This window comes from Heterocephalus glaber, unplaced genomic scaffold, assembly GCF_053883595.1.
Source record: "Heterocephalus glaber isolate CG9 unplaced genomic scaffold, H.glaber_assembly_v1.0 deba00001555, whole genome shotgun sequence".
In the NCBI taxonomy this organism is placed as follows: Eukaryota; Metazoa; Chordata; class Mammalia; order Rodentia; family Bathyergidae; genus Heterocephalus; species Heterocephalus glaber.
In genome coordinates this window covers 10,660,858-10,681,646 of record NW_028258346.1, presented here as the reverse complement: position 1 = coordinate 10,681,646, position 20,789 = coordinate 10,660,858, and the positions used below count along the sequence as shown (strand labels likewise).

Genomic DNA, 20,789 nt, shown 5'->3' with positions numbered 1-20,789 from the left:
AAAGAAGTTTCATGAATTTTACTAATTTAAGGCAATTGATTTTAAGAAAAAGACATTATCTGGTTAAAAAGCAATAATACATCCAGTAAAAGGAACTAAAGACTAAAAAAAATATATATATATATGAAAATTGCAAATATTTATACAGGTAACATAGTAACTACACACATACAAAAGAACAAATCAGGCAATTGTAAGGAAAGCAGAAATAAAAAAAAGACTTAAACCTTATGTATAGAAATTGTGACACTCCTATCAGAAGTGAAGTCATCAAATATAAAATTTGAAAAGCATATGAAATGCATAGTTAGTAATTAACAAATTCAAAATAAACATTAAAATAATTATTTTCTGACAAAACTACTTGAAAGGCTGAGGCAAGATGATTACTAGCCCATGAGTTCAAGGCCAACCTGGGTAATATAGTGAGTCCTCATTTTAAACAGAAAAAGAAAATTGGGAGTCAGAATTAAGGTAGAACCTAGAAGACTGTCATGGATTATATCTGGATGTCCTGCCAAAGCCTCATGTGTTCATGGGTGTGGCTTTTGGGAGATAACTGGATCTTGGGTGTGTGAGACCATATTATGGGTGTGTGATGCTGGATTGGCCCACTGGTGGTTTAGCATGGGTCTGGGTGAGGATGATGGAGTTACTGAAGAGGGAAAAGCTAACTTGGATGTGGATGGAACCAAACAATTGGCTTGGATCCTGGGTGGAATAAAAAGGGAAAGAAGGAAGTGGCTCTGCTTTCCACCTGCCCTAACACGAATCCTTTCTCCTCCACCATGCCCCTTGCAATGCTGCCCTGCCTTGAGCCAGCCAACCAGCTGAGTATGGACTGAAACCTCTACAAACTTTCAGCCAAAATAACCATTCCCTTCTTTAATTTGTGGGTGTCAGGCATTTTGTTCCAGTAATGAGAAAGTAACTAGGACAAAGAATATTTTTGAGTTTGAAACACATCCAATGCCAACAAATAATGTGAATGAAATAATCATTCAATTCAGTACATTTGAAATAGAGCAAGAGAATAAAATGAAGCAACAAGAAAATAAGGAAAAAGAGAAGCCAATGAATAAATTTAAAAAATTGAGAAAAAAGAAGAGTAATAGATTGCTGTTCAAAAAGTTAATCGTGTACACATTTGTATGTAGATTTTGCAGAGGTGATCATAGAACACAAAGGCATCTTGGAATCTCCTGAGGTTCAATAGATTCTAGAGAAGTAATGTATGTCTGAAATACATGGAATTTATATTTCAGATCTGCATAGGCAAACAAGAAATTTTTCTCTCTATCTTATAAAGCTGAATATGATTTATTCCTTTAAAAACTAATAAAGAGCCTGGGATGGTGGGACATGCCTGTAATCCCAGCACTGGGGAGCATGATGCAAGAGGATTCCTTTGAGTTCAAGACCAGCCTGAGCTACGTAGTGAGATCCTGTCTCAAAAAAAAAAAAAAAAAATGAAACAAAACATAAAATAAACAAAAAAACGCGAAACTAGTAAAGAAATTTTCCACATAACACAAGATGTGTAGTATGCAACTAAAACACTCCAATTTTGGTACAAAGTATGGGGCTAAATTTTATGATTAAGCATTCTTTTGTGTTCAAATGACATTTTACAACATGTTTACGATTGTAAATTTGGACTCTAGTATACCCTATTAACAAATTACTAGTGGAAAAATACAGTACTTCTAGCTAGGGAAAAATTATACCTCCAGCCAGCTCGTCAATTTATTATCATCCACTTTGGAAAATGTATCTTTTTCACATTTACTTTCATGAATCACTGTATTTCTGAATTCTAGAATGCAGAAGCTTAAATGTTAGAAATATTGGCCTTTTTGCACCCTTTGTTAACACAAATGTCCCTGGGGTGGTCCTCTTCCTCAAATACCTAATTGCTAATTGAATTAGAGTTCACTCTTGTAGTCTGGAGCTATATGAAGACTTCCTGTGATTTCTGATCTATATTTCTTTACTTTCTTTTTTAAATTCCTCAGCTTTCTATGTATTCCTTAATCAAACTTAGGTGATATTTCATATTTTTCAATGTATCTTCAAAAAAAACAATATTCCATTTTTCACTTTTGATGGCACTGTATATTTGATAACTTGGAAAAGAAAATAACATTTACACCTAAAGATTTCCGCTGTTTGTAGGAAACATGTTTATTTTATTACTTGGGACTGACTAACTTCTATTCCATAATATTACAAAGTTTATGATCTCATAAGATAGTCACTGCAATAAATTTACATAGATTAGAAAGAAGATTGACAGTTAAGGAGGGCCCACTCCTGTGGGATATTTTCTCAGAGCCTGAAAGTCAGAGTTCAATTGGGGGAAAGTGTTCAGACTGCCAGATTAAGTGAATGTTAAAGAAAACTAAAATGTAGGCCCTTGGGTAAATGACCAGACACTGGCTATCTTATATAAAACATAGTAAAATTTTATTACATATAGTTTCTATTAAACGTCAAAGAAAACATGAAAAAGAAGATTGAGAAATAGGAAGTAGAGAAAAATTCTAATAATTCCCAAAATTATGTATTCTGTGGTTTCAAAAATATTTCAATATATATGCTAATTTGTTTCATTTATACCACTAGGTTCTCTAAGTTAATTGAAGAGAAAGTTTTGTACTATTATATATTTACTTCTTGTACTCTAACATTTTGGTCATTTTTTTAAGATTATGGTACACAGTTTATTAATTATTGTTATTCTCTAATTAATTTGTTATGAAATTTTTCATTATTTTTTCACAGAACTAGAAGAGTATTTTTTAAAACTATTTTGTTTATTAATATCTACTTGTATCACATTGAAATAAAAATTTTAAAAATGTATGGACTGAGGTTAAAAAAAAAACAAAGTTGTGATCTCTATTCTAGAAAACCCTTTGCTATGTGTAACCTCCTCAATATATAGTTCTTAAGTCATTTTTCTCATTACTGAGACAAAATACCTAACATCCACAAGTTAAAGAAAAAAAGGTTTATTTCAACTCACAGTTTGTTGAGGTTACAGTCCCTAGTTGGCTGGCTCCAAGGCAGAGTGGCATGGCAGAGGGACATCTCAGAGGGGAAACAGTCCATGGCAAGCAGGCAGGAGGCAGGAAAGTAGCAAACAGCAGCAGTAAGCCTGACCTCCCTCTCTCCCTTTATATTATATCCAGGCTAGAAGCCTATCAATTGGTGCCACCCACACTCAGGGTAGAGTTTCCATTATCTACACGCAGAACTATGCTAAAACCATTTAGTCATCACACATCCTTAATCCCAGTAACACACACCTTTGATTTAGCCACCTTTTGAAAACTCTCCCCCCCATGAGTGCATGAAGCTTTGGAGAGACAACTAGATACAAGCCATAACACCATCTTTTACTCCGCTATGTTTCTTTCAGACTATTATTTCTTTATACTTGTGATGCAGTGTTTGTGTGTGTATGTGTGTGTGTGTGTGTGTGTGTGTGTTGTTTGGAGTGCAAAAGCAGACATGAAATTAAATTAAGTCTAATTGCAGCATATTTTTAACATCAATGTGTTTTAAATAACTTGGATTGTGCTGTGTACAGCTCAGTTGTTTTGTCTGATCTATCATACCTACTTCTTTTTCCTCTTTTCTTCCAACCTTCTTTCCTCTTTTTCTTCTCTCATGGGAAGCTAATATAACATTTTTTGTTTATACCCTTGGGTGTGAGTTTTCTTTGAAAAATACATTGGATATAGTGAATATTAATGTTTTATTTAAGTGATTTGCTTAATGCTGTAGATATGTTTTATGTGCTATTCTAAAAATAAGCCAAAACCATTTTCAATGAAATGTCCATGTTGATGTAATTATGCTAATCACAGCTCATCATTTGTGGCAGTGTAGTTCAAATATTTTTCCACATTTCACTTAATTATTTACTTCTCACAGAATCAAATCAAAACTATAATCTCTCCTTGTCCAAACCCATACAGTTGTAGAATCCATGTGGTTCTACATGGGTCAGGAATATATTGCCAGGAACCAGCATATAAGTTCCTAGGTGTCATGCTCAATTATTTTCTGTGTATTAGATCTCCAATAGCTTATAGTCAGCAAATGACTATACTCACACCATAAACGTATGAGATCTCCTATTTTTCACATCCTAGACAGTGCACCATCTTTTCCTACTCATTTTGGATAAAAGAGTGTAAAATGATTTCTCATTGTGGAAGTTCACTTTTTTCCACTTAAGAAAGAGATTGTGCTTGCCTTCACATACTTAATATCTATGTATTGATGTGTGGATTTGATTTTCTGTTTTCCTTGAATTTCTTGTCTTCTCTTATTAATTAATGAGTTAATTATATGTTAAGATACTAATTTTTTTCAGATTTAGCTGCTAAAATATCTTTTCCTACTATACTAATCTTTTTCTGTTTAATTTGCCTATGGTTTCTATTGCTGAGAAGAAACACCTTATGTTCTTAATATTTACGTTTTAAATTTGCAAAATAGATTGCATGGTTGAATAATTGCTTCATGTTGAAAGAGATGGTTTCTTTACATCTTATGGAAGAGAAATATTTAAATCAGAGGAAAGAGACAAATATTCTTATATTTAGCTTATTTCTTACACCATTTAAATGTATAATTAATGGCTTTGTCCTAATGAATGATAAGTCTTTTTAAATATAATTTTGTAGCTGACTCTTCCAGTAGCAGTGGGCTCAAAACTGCATGGCTCATGAGAAATTAGAAGCTATATTTAAATATCCAAAACAAGTTGACAATGACTATGTGTAACTCATCCAAAATATTTAATGGCGTTTGGAGCTGCTGTGGTCTATCATTGGGCAGCTTGAAAACCAGAAGACACATGTTATCCCAAGAGGGATCAGGACTAGTTCATAAAACAAATATTTAGAATACTGCTTCTGAAAACGAAAATTTAAAGGGATAGTTGTAAAACATTCATTTATATAGCACTGCGTAAAACATGGCTTTTCAATTACCTCGGATCACTACTCTGCTGAATTAATTTGGCTCCAATCTCACAGCAACTTCCTGTGTGTGTGTGTGTGTGTGTGTGTGTGTGTGTGTGTTTGCACTTATGGGAAGTGTTATGATAGCTACTGATGTGTTAAATATATTAGCAGAAGAACTTTACTAACAGTTACATGGTGCCAGTACTTCAGTGTCATTGCATGTTTAAAACAGAAAAACAGTTAATTCCATAGTGGATCATTTATTTCATACAACTTCTGGAATCAAAGAAAACATTTTGGAATTTCATTCTGTGAGAAACATCTGACATCATAGCTAATATTTTTTAATTTAAATTGTTCAATACTGAATATAAAACCAATTTCATACTCAAATACAAATTCTGGGTGGAGTAAAGTATAATGGAATGGGTATTATTCTAAAGTCTCTGAGAAAAACATTGTCAGAATTGTAGCATGCATATAATTTATAATCACATCTTTCTACTAATCAAAACAGAAAATGTAGTACTATAATATTTTTCTCTGTATATATTTTTAAATATGGAATATTTAAAAAGATAAAATCAGCTCTGTACTAAATATATTTTCATCTTTTGCTTGTTTTAATGGGGCACTTAAATGTTTAAAATAAATATTATGTATAAATGAAATTTTCTACAATGACATTAAGCTAGTTTTGTAAATCTAACCTCTAAAATTATGTATGCATTTTATGCAAACCCAATTGGAAACTTTTCATCAAAACAGTCACAACCAAATGTGAAAAATTCCACTTTTCATGCTTTCCATAAATTGTAATTGATAAATTGAAATAACCAAAGTACTGGAATATATTCCTTCAAAATAAAGATAGAAAATATGTGATGAAAACTCAAATAGTGTGTACTGTAGGCAGCTGAGGCTATGTCAAAATATTACAGATAAGGTGACTTAAATGACTGCTGTTTAATTCTCACATTTTTGCAGGCCAGGTGATCCATGATTAAGGCACCACCCAATCTGGTGAGTGCATCCTTCCTTTGCAGATACCATTTTTTTTTTTTTTTGCCGATACCATTTTATATATACTGTAGTCTCGCATGATGACACAACCCTCACGATCTAATGATCTCCCAGAGACTCACCTCCTAATATTATCACTGAGGGTTAGGGTTTCAACATAAGTGTTTTGAGGTAGACAAACATGTAGTCTATCATAAAGTGTACAAGACTAAATTTTAAAATTCAATCCTTGTTAGAATACATCCATTTGTGAGATGACTATATTATTCAATGCTGGAATGTAATGGAATTAAAGTCTAGATTATGTAATATGCAAATGTGATAAAAATCTGGTATAATCAAAATTATAGAAAATCATTTGATTAAATTTATTTTGTAAAAATTCTTTTAAAAAATACCTCAATTGAGTGCAAAAAAAGGTGCGTCCAACAGTATTTTAGCTGAAATGTTTACATATTTTAATACAGAAAGAAAATCAGTAGCATCAGCCAATTTCCATATTTTTCTCTGATCTACAAGGTACTTCAACACTTACGTGGAAAATATTTTTTCAATTAAGAACATACTGTCTATGGGGATACCGCAATTTAAATTCGTAAGTATCAACTGGGCCCTTAGGGAAAATTGCAGGAAAAGTTGTTAAAAATTGAGAATAAAAAGGACTGCCAAAGCTGCCGGTTGACACTCAGGGCTGTTAGGTGGCAGCCATCTTTCTGACTCAGGTCTCAGCCCCACTGACTCCTCTCTGCTCTGCTTCTCCCTGGATGATCTGCCTGTTCTCGCCTTTGTGATCTTTCATTTCTCACTTTTTTGGAGCATTTACAGTGAGAATCTGTGATGAATTTATCTTTTTTTTCCAACATTAAAGCTAAGCACTCTGTCCTTTTGCTAGTCAAAGCCCTAATATCTGGTATGGGTATAGGAGAATATTTGTGTCTGAGTCAAAGCTATTTTTAAAAAATATAGCCCATTTATTACTCCTGATTAATGCATATTGTAGCCTTATGCTATTTAAAAATGGGACCTGCATAATATTTTTGAAATAATCTCATCGAGCATTCTATACCCATAATAAACCTAAATAATCTGCCTTCTACAATAAGTACATATCTCTGAGTTTTGGGGTCATAGTACAGAGAGGTTTTGGAGGCGATGTATGAGACAATTGTCACCAATTCCCAAACTCCCTTCTGCAACTTCAAAATAAGGAATTATTGATCTAATTGTTATCTTGGGCTTAGTGGTATTGACTGATCTCCAACTAGTGAATCAATGCTAGTGTGAGATTTTGTTTTCCTTTTATTAGATGAAGTTGTTTTGTTTTGTTTGGATTTCTGTTTCTTGTAGTTTTTGATAATCACTGTTCACTGATCCAAATTCTTTATACTAGATTAATCTGTTAATTATGCCATAGGCTTAGGAAAAATATTTGGGCTGTACTAAAAGGATTATAATAGTTTCTTTCCTAGAATATGAAGGTATTAAAATTTCTAAAACTAGAAATTCCATTAGACTCATCTATTCCCATTCTAGGTAACTTCCTCAAAGAGTTGAAGACATCACATTACAATGATACATGTGCATACATGTATATAGCAACAAAATTTATAACAGCTAAATCTTGTGAGCAGTCTATATATCCATCAACAGATGAATGGATAAAGCAACTGTAGAATTTACACACATTTAGTACTCTACCATAAAGAAGGATAAACTTGAGACATTTGTAGGGAAAAGGATGGACCTCGAGACCATAATGTCGAATGAAACAAATCGGACATATGGGCTTAAATATCACATTATTGTTTATATGAGAAGCCCAAAATGAAATAAATAAAAGGAAAAGGAAGTAAAGTGGTAGATCTTTCATAAATGGGAATGGGATTGAGACACGGGGGGGGAGGGGGTCCATTTGGGAGGACAAGGAGGGAAAGGGGACATAAACAGAATTAGGATGTGTTAAGTACATGTACCAACTCCTCTTGATGAATGCAATCATTATATATTGCTAATACGTACTGATAAAATAAAAAGGTAAATAAAAACAATGACAAGGTGTGATGGTTGATTGATTGCATCAACTTGAATATGTAACACCAAACTAGATTGGTTCAGCATAGTTCTGGGTGTGGGAAGACCCATTGTGGAGAAGATTATTGCCAGAATGGTATGAAAAGGAAACCAAGAACAAAGGTTTGCTTCTGTTTTCTTCAGAGGAGCTTCAGTCTTCACTTTCACCTTGGACATTGTCCTCCCACTGGCTTTCAGTGCAGACCCTTCAGCCTCTGATGTGGACTCACACAGGATACTACACTGGGCTCCAGGCCCTCGACTTGCAGAGATCCCCAGCATGCAGAGAAACCATTGCACCTTTTCACACCCTACGCTATGGGCAGCCTCTGTAAGCCAATCTTGTAAATTCTCATATATTTGTGTATCTTATATTAAACCTGTTCCTCTAGTAAGCACTGACTAACACAATGTAAAGAAATAGTCAAACAAATGCTAAATAGGTAACAATTACTTTTTTTAAAAATAAGAAGAGCTACTTAATGACAAAAACTTAAAGAATATTTAATGTTAAAAACTGTAATAAAAAGAGATGAGAGGGAAAAATTAACAATTTATTGGATCCGGATTGTAATTTAAACCCTTTTGGATTTGGCTACAAAAAATAGACACAAATTAATAAGAGATAAGGAGAATTCTTAACACCTAGAAATTCCAGCAATTATAGTACTGATCTTGAACAGTAGCTGAAAATTTAATAGGAAAAATTGGCATCCTGAACTTTATAGAAGAGTAACTTCTAAATACAATACAGAATATAAATGGCATATAACATCATTTGTAGCTAACTTATGCATGTATATGAGAGTCCTCTAAGGAAGCACACACACACACAAAAAAAGTAAAGAGAGTTAGAGATCATAAAGACAATTTATTCTTGAAAGATAGATCAATAAAATCAGTAAATCAATAAAATATTCCAATTTGAATGACAGAAAAGATTTTTAAAAGATTGATAATAAACAGAAACTCAGAAACCAGTGTCTGGAGCAATACAGTATAAACTAGTTCACTGTGAATTCAATTATATTCGCAGAAGATGAGAAGAGGAAAAAAATGACAGAAAAAAATCTTAAAGAATTAATGTTTGAAAATGTCCAAAATTTGTGGAAAACTGTGTACAGAGTCAAGGAGCCTAGCAAACCACAAACAGGATAAAGAAAAAGAATTCACTTCTAAGCATAAAGTAGTCAAATTGTTGAAAGGAAAAGAGAAAAAGAAAATCTCAAAATAAGCAAAAAAAAAAAAGTCATGATATATATTGGAAAGGACAAAAAATAAAATGAACAGATAATTTTTCAACAGCAAGCACCAGCAGTAGAAAGCATTGGAATATCTTATTAAAAAGGATAAAAAATATAAAAATCAGTAACTAAGGATTTCATATCTTGCCATACTATCCCTTTGGATTAGGTCAAATAAAGCCCATTTTAGATGAACAAAGGGAATTAGCAGTATTCCCTACCAATACATTGCCACTGTAAGAAATGTTAGTCATTCAAATTGAAAGAAATGTCACTATAGTAACTCAGATCTACTGGTTGATTGCAAGAAGTTTTGGAGAAATATTTTTAGGATTGTACTGATTAAGGTTTGCTGGAGGAATAGAATCAGTAGGAAATATATGTATAATTATGCAAGAGGATTTATTAGTTAGCATTCAGGATCAGAGGCCGGAGAGTCCACAATGCCTATCTGCACACCTGACAGCCAGGGATTCGGTGGGTGCTCAGCCCAAGAAGATGGATGCCAAAGAGCAAAAGGGATCAAACATGCCACACTGGTCTAAGCCTGAAGGACTGGAAATTCACTAGAGTTGCTGGTATAAGTCTGTGTCAGAAATATGAAGAAAATTGGAGACAGGTGTTCAAAGGTGAAAGCAGCAAAAGATGTTCCCCCTCAACTAGACTGCAGCTCTTCAGAAATGAGCTAACTCCCTGTTTTGTCTTGTTTACTCTATCCAGGGTACAAGCCTATTCGTCGGTACCACCTACATTCTGGGTAGCTCTTCTCCCCATCAGCTTCCAGTCCAACAAGCTAATGACCTCTGAAAGCACATCAAGGTCACATCCAGAACTGTGCTCTACTGATCTCTAGGCTTTTCTGAATCTTTTCAGGTTGACATATTATGATGAATAGTCACCAGGGTAATGGACAGAATTTTATTGTGATTGTGGCAATGAAGCAAATGTATACATTTGTCAAAACCTATAAAGTGGTACACTAAATATTTTATTGTAAATTACACATAAGTGCAGTAAGAGGATAATTTTATGTAACTATTATAATTCTAATAATTTGTGACAGATTCTGGAATAAAACTTATATTGAAGTAAGGGTCATATTAAAGAGTATCAATAATAAGTTTAACATAATTACAAACAAGATAAGTGGATAATATCACTTGGATAAGTGATATTTATTTAGGGTAAGATACTTTTAGTTTAAAATCTTTTTTTTTTCTGGATAATTTGACCTGTGTGAGATACTGGAAGCACAACATGCCTATTTAGTCCATAACTGCATAGATTAAAACACAGTTCAGTGGATAGAATTCTTCTCATTTTTACTCTGAAACAAAATAAATGCCTTTAGCATTAAAACTTTTTAAAATTAGTAAGAATTATACTAAGGCAAAAGATATGTAAAAAATCAAGCCCTGAATAATAAGAGACAAAGTGAGAATTACACTAGGCTTTAATGAATTCAATAAGTGAAATAGGTTCCAATAGGTTTTCACAATAGGTGAAAAAACATGACTATGAAGTACAATAGACAAAAATAAAGAATAAATCTAAAAAGTGATTTAAATGCTTTTGTAATGTATTAAAATTCATTGTTTTTGTTGACTGCACAACTCATTATTTTTCTTGAAGCATTGAAAGTAAAATTGTATGTTAAATGTTAAAGTTTCAAGCAACATTTATGCAATCAGTATTTTTAGATTTAAAAAATACAATTTGTTGAAATCCTACTTTTTATTTTTTAACACTACTTAGAAAAATTAGTTTTGAGTGTGCTCATAGTCAAGGAATAAATGTGAATAATATTTGTCAAAGTTTCTATCCAGTTATCTGCCCAAAGCCTCACGCACTCATAGGTGGGGCTTCTGGAAGGTGAGTAGCTCTTGGGAGTATGACACTCCTCAGTGGGGTTGTGATGTGATGTGACGCTGGGAGACGAGCCTGGTCTGAGAAGCTGGGCCACTGGGGGGGTGTGGCCTGGGAGAATCTACCTTCTTTCCTCCTCCCTTAGTCCCTCCCTCTCTGCTTTCTCTCTGCCCTGTCATGAGCTGTTTCTCCTCTGCCATGCCACCCTACCTCAGAGCCAACCGACTATGGACTGAAACCTGTACAGACTATGAGCAAAATAAACCTCTCCTTAGAGTTGTGAGTGTCAGATATTGTGCTTCAGCTTTGAGAAAGCAACTAGGACAATACTGATGGAATGGTTATATGAAAAAACTAATAACTCTCCGTGTATCAAACTACATTTGGGGGAAAATAAAAAATAGAGAGATCTTTTTTGTAAAACCTGTCACTGGGATAGATAAACTATGTCAGCTCCCATGCTTTTGTTCTCCTGGGTTATACTAAATATTTGGCTTCATTATATTTCAGGATAAGAGGTATACTTAAAGAGGAGTAATAGTATGTCATTGTTAACACAGCTTGGTAAATTTGGCTCTTTATGAAGCTCACTCTAGGATTCTTTCCCAATTCTCCATGATGAGCTTTTTCTTTAACAAATATGAAATCCTTTCCTGGAAAAACAGACCTGGAAATATTTGATACAAATTAAAAAAAAATTTCTGGGTTTTACTAAATAGTGGAGGCAAAAATTATATTGTACACATTAAGTTTACAGTGTTCATACATCAGCAAGCCATTGAATAGCACCAAGCAGTGTGCACTTAAAATGAATGGGTAAAAGTCTGAACATGCAATTTTAATTGTGTTCTGACACAGAAACTTTAAAAATTTTTAGACACTTGTGCTGGGAACATAGCTCAGTGGTACAGCAGTTCACTAGCGAGCTTTAAGGCCCTAGGCTTGATATGCAGCCCAATACAACAACAACACAAAGACAAAGACAGAAGAACAAAACCAACAACAAAAATCCAGAACCAAAGAAAACAGTTTCTCATACATCTAAGTCAAAACAATTTTCACAGAAGTAGAACATACCAACTCTTAAAATACTAACAATGATAGCGATAACACTTTTTGTTTTGTTTTGTTTTTCTCCCTGTGGTATCAGACACAGTTCATAGGCATCTGCATATATTAACTTCTTCAGCCTTTGTGTCTGACCCATGACTGGCCACTGCAGAGGTGGGACTTGGAGAAGTTAGGTGGCAGTGCACCTGTGACATAACCATTTTACTAGGTCAAATCCTATCTGAGTAAAATTTGAAATTAATTATCCAAGGATCATAGTAAATACAAAAATACAAAAGTAGAATATCTACTGCTAATAAATTAGTCTTATGCATTTACAATGTTGATAAGCGATATTAATAAAACAGCTTGGGGTCATTCCCCAATAGGACATTAAAGAAGTGAAGATAATTTTAATCTATGGATGCTAATGGTAACTATGAGAAAAAGCAAAGCCTAAAGCCTACTTAGTTCTTTTTTCTCACATTTACTGTAGAAGTCAGGTTTATAATAAGTTCTAAAAGTTTCACCTTTATTGAGGTCTCGTCATAAGAATTGGGGTTTGAAGCAAAAAACAATTGGGCTCAAAAACATTTAGAGACAGAAACCAAAAATAATTATTTACTTGAACTGGATGCCCTCCAAGTTGAAAATCCAAAGTGCTGCATAAAACTGCTTTAGATGTGTACAAAGAGCAATTTCTTTTTCTTTCTTTTTTTTTGGTACTGGGGATCAAACTCAGGTCCTTGAGCTTGCACGGCAGGTGGCAAAACCACTGAGCTAAATCCCTGGCCCTCTTTTGTTTCTAAAATGAACAGATACTGTGAGATCCTGCCCTAAAAACAAAATAAGCATATGTAAATATTTTGATTGAATGTGTTTAGAAATGTGTTGACTCTAGTTTAAATTATAGGTAGGTTAAAATGTATGGCAACATGAAGTTAAAATGTTTTGTACCTATTTTTTTTTTCTCTCGAGTGTGCTTATGGTTGGGCATAGATTGTAGTAAGCCAAGAGATAAACAGTGACAAGAAATGGGAGATGGGAGCAAGAGCGGGCAAGACATTGAGGAAGGAAACAGAAAGAAGCAGGGGAGGTTTTGAGTTGGAAAAGTAGGTGGGGATGGTCAAACTATTTTATTCCCTTTTAATGAGAGGTATATTTGTTGTATACAGAGAGAAAGGAGAGACAGGAAGAGATGATTAGAACTATTAGCAAAGTCAGGTAAGAAGGTAGTAAGATGTCCTGAATCAGGAGCTTGGGAAAGAAAGTTTCTTGTGCGTGCACAGTTTACCATTTGATGGGCAAAACCAGTAATGTGCCTGAAACTTCACGGAGCTTTGAACATCCTGTAATATTCCTGTGCACAGCCTGGACTTAGCCAAGTGAAAATAGACAACGGCATGAAAAGTTTAAAGTCCATTTATTCTCTTTCACTGTGTGCTCTGGTGAAATGGAAGTGAGCATCCTTGCTCTTCGTGAAAAGGAAAAGTATGAAGAGAATGGGGCTCAGATGGAAAACTGCTCAAAATGAAGAATCTGAGCAGAAAATACTACCTCTTCCCAGAGGCACCGTGGAGGTGGAGGCGAAGCATCTTGGCTTGTTTTTCCTTCAGGAAACCAGTGACCTTTTCTGATCATGGCAGGGGAAAGCTTGAGGGTGGGACTACCAAGTGAATTCCGATGGAGATGCCTTGGTTCTCTGATTGAATATATATATATTATTAAAACATCCTTTACTCTCAGCAAGGATGGAAACTAAACACTTGAAGGTTTAATATGTGAGGGTTACTCTACAAGCTCCCTTGTTAACAAGAGGTTACAGAATCAACTCAGGTAAGTTCCAAAACCAAGACCAACCATGTAGGGAGCCAATAAATAAATAATAATTGCAGTAACTTCAATAGCTTTTAAAGTTTGGTTGCTTGCTACTTGGTACAAAAAAATTAAATAGAAATTCTAAGCAAAATCTCATAGCTCTTGTTCTTTTATTGCCACTTTTATGAAATTTATGAGTTTCTACTTAATTTCTTAGATTTTTATTTTCTCTTATACATATTTGAGGATATTAAATTTTCTTCTCTCTTTTAATACATTATACTGTGTTGATATACCATTAGGAGATCACATCTAGACTTTTAAATTATAAACTTAATCTAGGATAATTTGACTATTTTTCAAAGGGAATTACTAAAAATATCTTTTAAAAGGTGCTTTGGTTGAGGTATTGGATTTCACTTCCATTTATTCTCTCCATAGCTGACCTACATTTTTATTAGAAGTAAATGTACTCTTTCCAAAACACTTACAAGATGTGAAACATTTTAAAGACCAGATTCTACAACTTAAACTAAAGTGATAATGAAAGAGAAAATTTAATTCTATAAGCTGAATATTTGTGACAATTGGATGGTTGCTTGTTTGTCCATCAGATTAAGTCTCCCTATCCTGCTCATATGATCCATGTCTTGTAAGAAAAGAAAATATGTCTCATGGCAAATTTGATGTTTTTTGCACTGAATTAAGAGAACAGTGATGTGAGTGCTGTCTAGTATTTTGCGCTTATTTTTACATTAGTCAAATCTATCAGAAAAGTGGATTCACTTACATCATAATGAAAACTTCGAAGGATTTCATTCCTCACTGTGGGTTGCCTATTTTAACTGCTAACAATCAACAGATCACTTTTCAGGTGAGGAATTTAAATTAATCACTTAAATTCAGTAGATAGCAGGTCCACACTGTCAACTGACTTCTGAGTAGTTGAACAGATTTTGGAGTAAACATTGGTTAACACCCATCATGAGATTCTTAAAAACACTAAAATTTACCACAAGCTATTATAGTTATGATTTCTATATCAGAGAAGTAGGGTTAGCCCTTGCAAAATGATCACAGGAAAGCTCACATGGATGTTCAGATGACCCTATGTAACTTATAGACAACCAATGAAAAAATGCCCTCCCAGTATCAGGGTCTTCCACATTATCTCCCCATATGAAGTACACTTCTTAGATTTTTCTTACCTGTCTAACTGCTGGTCCAGTTCTAGTCATGACACACCAGATTGAACTCCTGTGGGATTAAACAGGGTCAGACAGTTCACAATGACATATAGACCCAGAAATAAGGAACTTTGGTCCTGCTGTAAGGAATTTTCTTACTTGATGGGATGTTCATCTTTTAATGATTATTATGTTAATATGATAGCATCATCACTTTGCAAAGTGCACAGAGCTTTCCCATTCTACCCCAGCTATTTAAGGCTGTATAATGAAATGCAACATGAATATACATGGAACCTCTCTGTAAACACCCTATAACAAACTGCAACTTTTGCCTCATTTTTTTCAGAGAGTTCAGTACACGGTTGGGCATAAGGCAAAATAGCATGGTGGAAGAGCCTGGTAAAGTACAGCTGCTCATCTCATGACATTCAGGAAGGAGAGAGAGAGAGAGAGAGAGAGAGAGAGAGAGAGAGAGAGAGAGAGAGCAAGAGAGAGAAAGGGGGGTGAGAGAGAAAGAGGCCGAGGGGGGGGAGAGAGAAAGAGAGCGAGAGGGGGGGAGGGGAGAACTAGAACTAGCAAGAATGTAGGCTTCCGGGTTATATTCCCAGTGACCCATCTCTCCAACCAGGCCCTACCTCCAGCAGCATAGCATAGTCAGCTATGAACCTATGAACTCACCACTGGAGTACTTCATTGATAAGTATGACACCTCCTTGATCCAATCATTTTCTAAATATAGAAGACTTTTGGGGGTCATTTAAGATGTAAATCATAACAGCCATCTCTGTTGAACAAGCAAGTATTTGAAAAGTACAGTCTTTCGTGTTTTAACATGTAATATATATATATATATATATATATATATGCAGAGATGGAAGAAGCTCTTGAAGTGTGTGCTTTCTTTGAGTAAATAATTGATGATGGAACTGTGAAAACTGCACCATAAAATGTCCAAATGTAAGTTATATAGCATGAGAGAGTGTTCTAGTGATCTTATTTTGACACTGTAACTTCAATATCTCTGCCCTTTATATATAATCCTTGGTTTTCTAATTGATTAATTTCATCTGCCCTGGAAACTCAGAGATCTCAGACAAGGATGTGGTCCTGACTGAAGGAATCCTGAGTCTCCAGGTAGGTCTTGTCCAGCTGCCACTAGCCCAGAATAAGTATTATTAGAGTCTTCATTTACATAGAACAGATTACTGTCTGAAGCTCTTTATTTTTTTGTTCACTGTTTATTAGACACCTTATTATATCTAATGATTTCAACTTAAGACAATTCTCCAAAAATGGAAAGATAAAATTTTAATGAAGCAAACAATGATCAAGCTACCCCCTTTCATAGGAAAAAAGCTTGTCACTCTACCTTGTTGGGTTAATTCTTCAGTGACCCACGGAAAGAAAAATGAAAACAAAGTTAAACGAAGAATTCAAAGCAAATCAGAGAGCCTGATTTCTTTATTGTACTTCAAATTTAAGGAAAATGAGAATGTAATCATTTTCTACTCTTACCTTAGACATTTCCACCTCAGGAAATTACTGTAGTTGCTAGATTTGTACTCATCCAAAATAGGTATACTTGACTTAATACTGTTTCCATCAAACTGTCTTTTTGGAGGCAAAGTCTTCTAAAAATTAACTAAATATTTACACTGCCTAAATCAGCCATGTAAATATCACAGTGAGCATATCAACAAATAGCAAGTGCATTGTGGTCTCCATGCACTGGATCCATTGTTGTGATGTCTTATTTTACTCAATACAAGTGCTTAGGCTGTTTTGGAGATACTTATTTGATTTTCTGGTTCTAGTTCTCCTTATACAGTAATTTAACAAGTACATATTAAACACTTAATAGAACACACACTGGCTGCTGCTACCCAGCATTATGAGAGACTATTATCCGGCATATCAAGGAGAAAAGTTTACAATTCAAAATTTAACATGTGCTTTTGTTGAATACATATCATTTTCTACACCATCATAAAGTAAAATATCACAAGATGAACTTCTGTAAATTGTATATAGTTCTACATAGAAGTCAGAGAAGAAGTAAGAAAATAATGCAATTTTTGATAAGATTCACATAGAATCAAACAACAAATATTCCTAAGAGCCACCAATAAGTTAACATATCTATAGCCTTGGCATAACAGTAAAATCTGTCTGTTCAAAATTTGGGCCATCTTCTGCCTGTTGTAAATAAATTCAGAGCAATATCTACTAATGTGAATGTACTCTAGAGGTAAATCTGTTTAACAGTGGTAAACTGCTCTTCAGATCTCTCCAATCTCCACTGGTTTTAATTAGTGACAGATAATGACCTGCCTAGATTTACCACTGTGAGAGTATACAAAATAATATAACCATTTTCCAGGAAGAAATTACCCTGGTTGATCAGAGTCTCTTGAGATTCCATCTCTGCTTACCACGTGAGATAGATTTTGCCTTACATAAGGATTTCTGTCGCTTTGTTGGATATGACTTTGACATTAGGCATTATGTGGCATTTATGGTAATCCTCTATCTTTCTGGCTCCTAATTCTATAGCACATTTTATCTCAAATAATCATTTTGACAGAGTTACTGTGATGTTAATTTACATTTTTATCATGGACAGATAATCAAGTAACATAGGCCTTTGCTGATTCTTTCTCTGAATATTATACTACAGATATTACAGAAATGTAGTGAATTTAACAGATTCTGCAACCTAACATAAAAATTAAACGGACATAAATTTGTGGGAGTGAAAGATGGATGATTATGTTGTGATGAAGGAATGCAGAGAGTTGGATTCATAGGAAAGCCAGAGATGAGGACAGAACACTTTGCTTTTGCTCCTTTGCTCATTCCCAATTATGACCCTAGAAATGATTGACAGTTTCAGCGGTGAACACTGGCAACCTAGTGTCTGGCTGAGTGGTAAGACTGAGTGTTCCCATATTATCTGTACTCCAATCTAAAGCTTTCATTATCAAAATCCAGAAAGGCAACTATTGGAATTGAACAAATAAAAGTTATCAAGATTTACCTGAGGAAATGGCACTCTGTAGAAGAGAGTAAAAATGGGAAAAGTCTAGCCTATTGCTAACACCAGAGGCTGAAGACTTGCCTTGTCCTCCCTAAAATTATATACGATTAGGCAAAATGAATGGAACTCAGACAATAAGTTGTTAAAATGTACATAATAAGTACATTCAAATGCATACAAATGTTAATGGAAAGGAAAAACAGAAAAAGAAGTCATTAAAACAATTATCTTTAAATATTGCACACAAAATTTTTTAAGTAAGTCAATAGATGAGCTGATGAACAGTATACTTCAACAGGAAAATGAATTAGAGAATGAAAAGATGAGTTGAGGAAATTATGCAGAGGGCATTAGGAGGAGATCAAACAGTGTAAAGTGTTAGATTTTTTAAAAAGTTTTAAAAATACATGGGGTTTTAAAGTACAATTGTCAACAACCAGAGAGATAGGGAATAGAAAACACTTGGAGAGCAAGAAACATGTATTTTAAATTTTCTCATGTTAAGGAAATATATAAACTTTGAATCTTACACAAATCTACTGCTAAGTAAACCAAAACACAATTCAAACACTTGCAAATATCAAAACCAAATACCTATAATAAAGTTCCTGTCTTAGTTACTTTTCTTGTTGCTGAGACAAAATACTGAACACCCAAAGTTAAAGGAGGAAAGGTTTATTTAGCTCACAGTTTATAGAGGCTTCAATCCATAATTAGCAGGCTCCAAGGCAGGGTGGCATGGCAGAGGGACATCGCAGAGGAGAAACAGTTCATGATGGGCAGAAACTAGCAAAGGAACAAGTGACCACCATGGCTCTTTCTATCCCTTGTGCCTTATCCAGGCTACCTGGGGTGGGTAGCACTCACACCCTTAATCCTACTGCCCTTGATCCTAGCATTGCACCATAAATCAATCTTAGAGTCACACATTCTAAATCCAGCCACTTCTGAGAAAGCCCTACCTATGACTGCATGAGGTTCGTGGGGGGACATCTAAACACAAGCCATAACAGGTCCAAAGAAAGAATATTTAGCAGTGAGCATCACATTAATTTATATTTCTCAGTAACATCACTGTTGCAAGAAGAGGAGAATAAGAAAGCATAATAAAGTTTTTAAAGATCTAAATTTTTTTAAAACTTTCAAATTTGTGACTATTTGCAGGATATCATTTAAATACAACTCAAGAAAGAGGCTCATTTATAAAAGTAGTAAGATGTTTTATCACACAGAAACTTCTTTCCAGCACTCATGAAAAGAATACTTAAAGAGAGAAATAAATCCAGGAGAATATTACTAGTCATTACAAGGAAAAACAAGTCAGTAATGTAGCAAAGATCATTCCCTTCACCTTGGCAGTAAACATCTCCCTTTCCCGCATTCAATCTCCAAACTATACAGATGGTAACAATCTACAAGAAAACTCCAGAATGATAGCAATATGTATTGCATACATGGGAATGAGTGGGGAGGGTAAAAAGACCAAGAGGGAGGTGGTTGTTTGTTGAGATTCTTATGGTCTAGCAGGAAACTTATATAATAAGCTTAAAATTAGGCAAAGGAAAATAACTATGAATACGGGTCTTAAATAGATACATAACTACTAGGAAAATAAAAATTAGTTCGTGTACTTCCAGTTAAACATGGTAGATTGATTAAATATTTGACTTCTACTTCTACTCAAAAATGTACTAAAACAGTTCTTCAACAGCAAAGGGATAAATTCACAACAAAGAGAATGTGAGGAAAGACAGCACTGTCTGAGAGGTAGCAATATAATTTTGGAGGGTGAAGGAGAATGGGGAAGTGGTCACTGACTTTAAGCCGAGAATGTTGAAACCTAAGTGTGGCAAGGAGGAAAGCCAGCAAGAACAAAGGTGATCTGCATTTCCTGCCCACAGTGACCGGAAGTCTCACCTCAGAAGTCTCACCTCAGAAGTGCTTGCTGGAACAAGTGGAGCTGAAAAACAGAGTATGGCAAGTATTTGAGATCGCCGCTCCGTTTCATATAGCCACTGTTATTCTCTCATCCATGAAAAGACAAAGGGAGGTTTAGACTTCAGAGAAATTGCAAAGGAGACTTTGAAGAGACTTTGCAGTCAGAAAATCAGGCACCAGCGCAACGGATAAGGTTTCTTATTGAAAGAAAAATTAGGTAAATGTTTGTGTGCATAGTAAATAATAGACTTGTGGACTCCTCCTACTAATCCAGAAGCTCTCAACCAGATCTGTGACTTTGGACAAGAGCGTGGAGGATTCCTCTGTGGAGAAACTAAACAGGACAGTAAATTCAGATAAAGGAATTAATAGTTTCCTGAAGGAACTGGCAAGAATTGCTCTGCCATACTTGGCTGATGCATCCGTTGCCACTACCACTTCCAAGTCAGCAGAACTACACATTTTCACGCAAAAATTTTACTCTTCAATATGAGTATACTTATAGACCTGTAGATATTCTAAAATTTCTTTATCAAAGACTAAAGCAAGCTAAAAAATTCAGTAATATAGA

At 34.6% G+C, this 20,789-nt stretch overlaps 1 long non-coding RNA gene across 19 annotated transcripts in view; it reads right to left on the bottom strand.

Annotated features, from left to right (window-relative positions):
• LOC147824090 (uncharacterized) overlaps positions 1 to 20,439 on the bottom strand; it is a 160,721-nt gene extending 140,282 nt beyond the window's left edge. For 10 of the 19 annotated variants that reach the window (XR_015442881.1, XR_015442878.1, XR_015442879.1 and 7 more), the window contains exons 1-2: positions 20,212 to 20,439; positions 15,262 to 15,310 (exon numbers count right to left, since the gene is read on the bottom strand). This is a non-coding gene — a long non-coding RNA (uncharacterized LOC147824090). Of the gene's footprint in view, positions 1 to 15,261; positions 15,311 to 20,197 lie in introns of all 19 variants that reach the window. The other 9 variants (XR_015442885.1, XR_015442873.1, XR_015442871.1 and 6 more) reach the window with 4 other exon arrangements.
• Between the last annotated feature and the right edge of the window lie 350 nt (positions 20,440 to 20,789).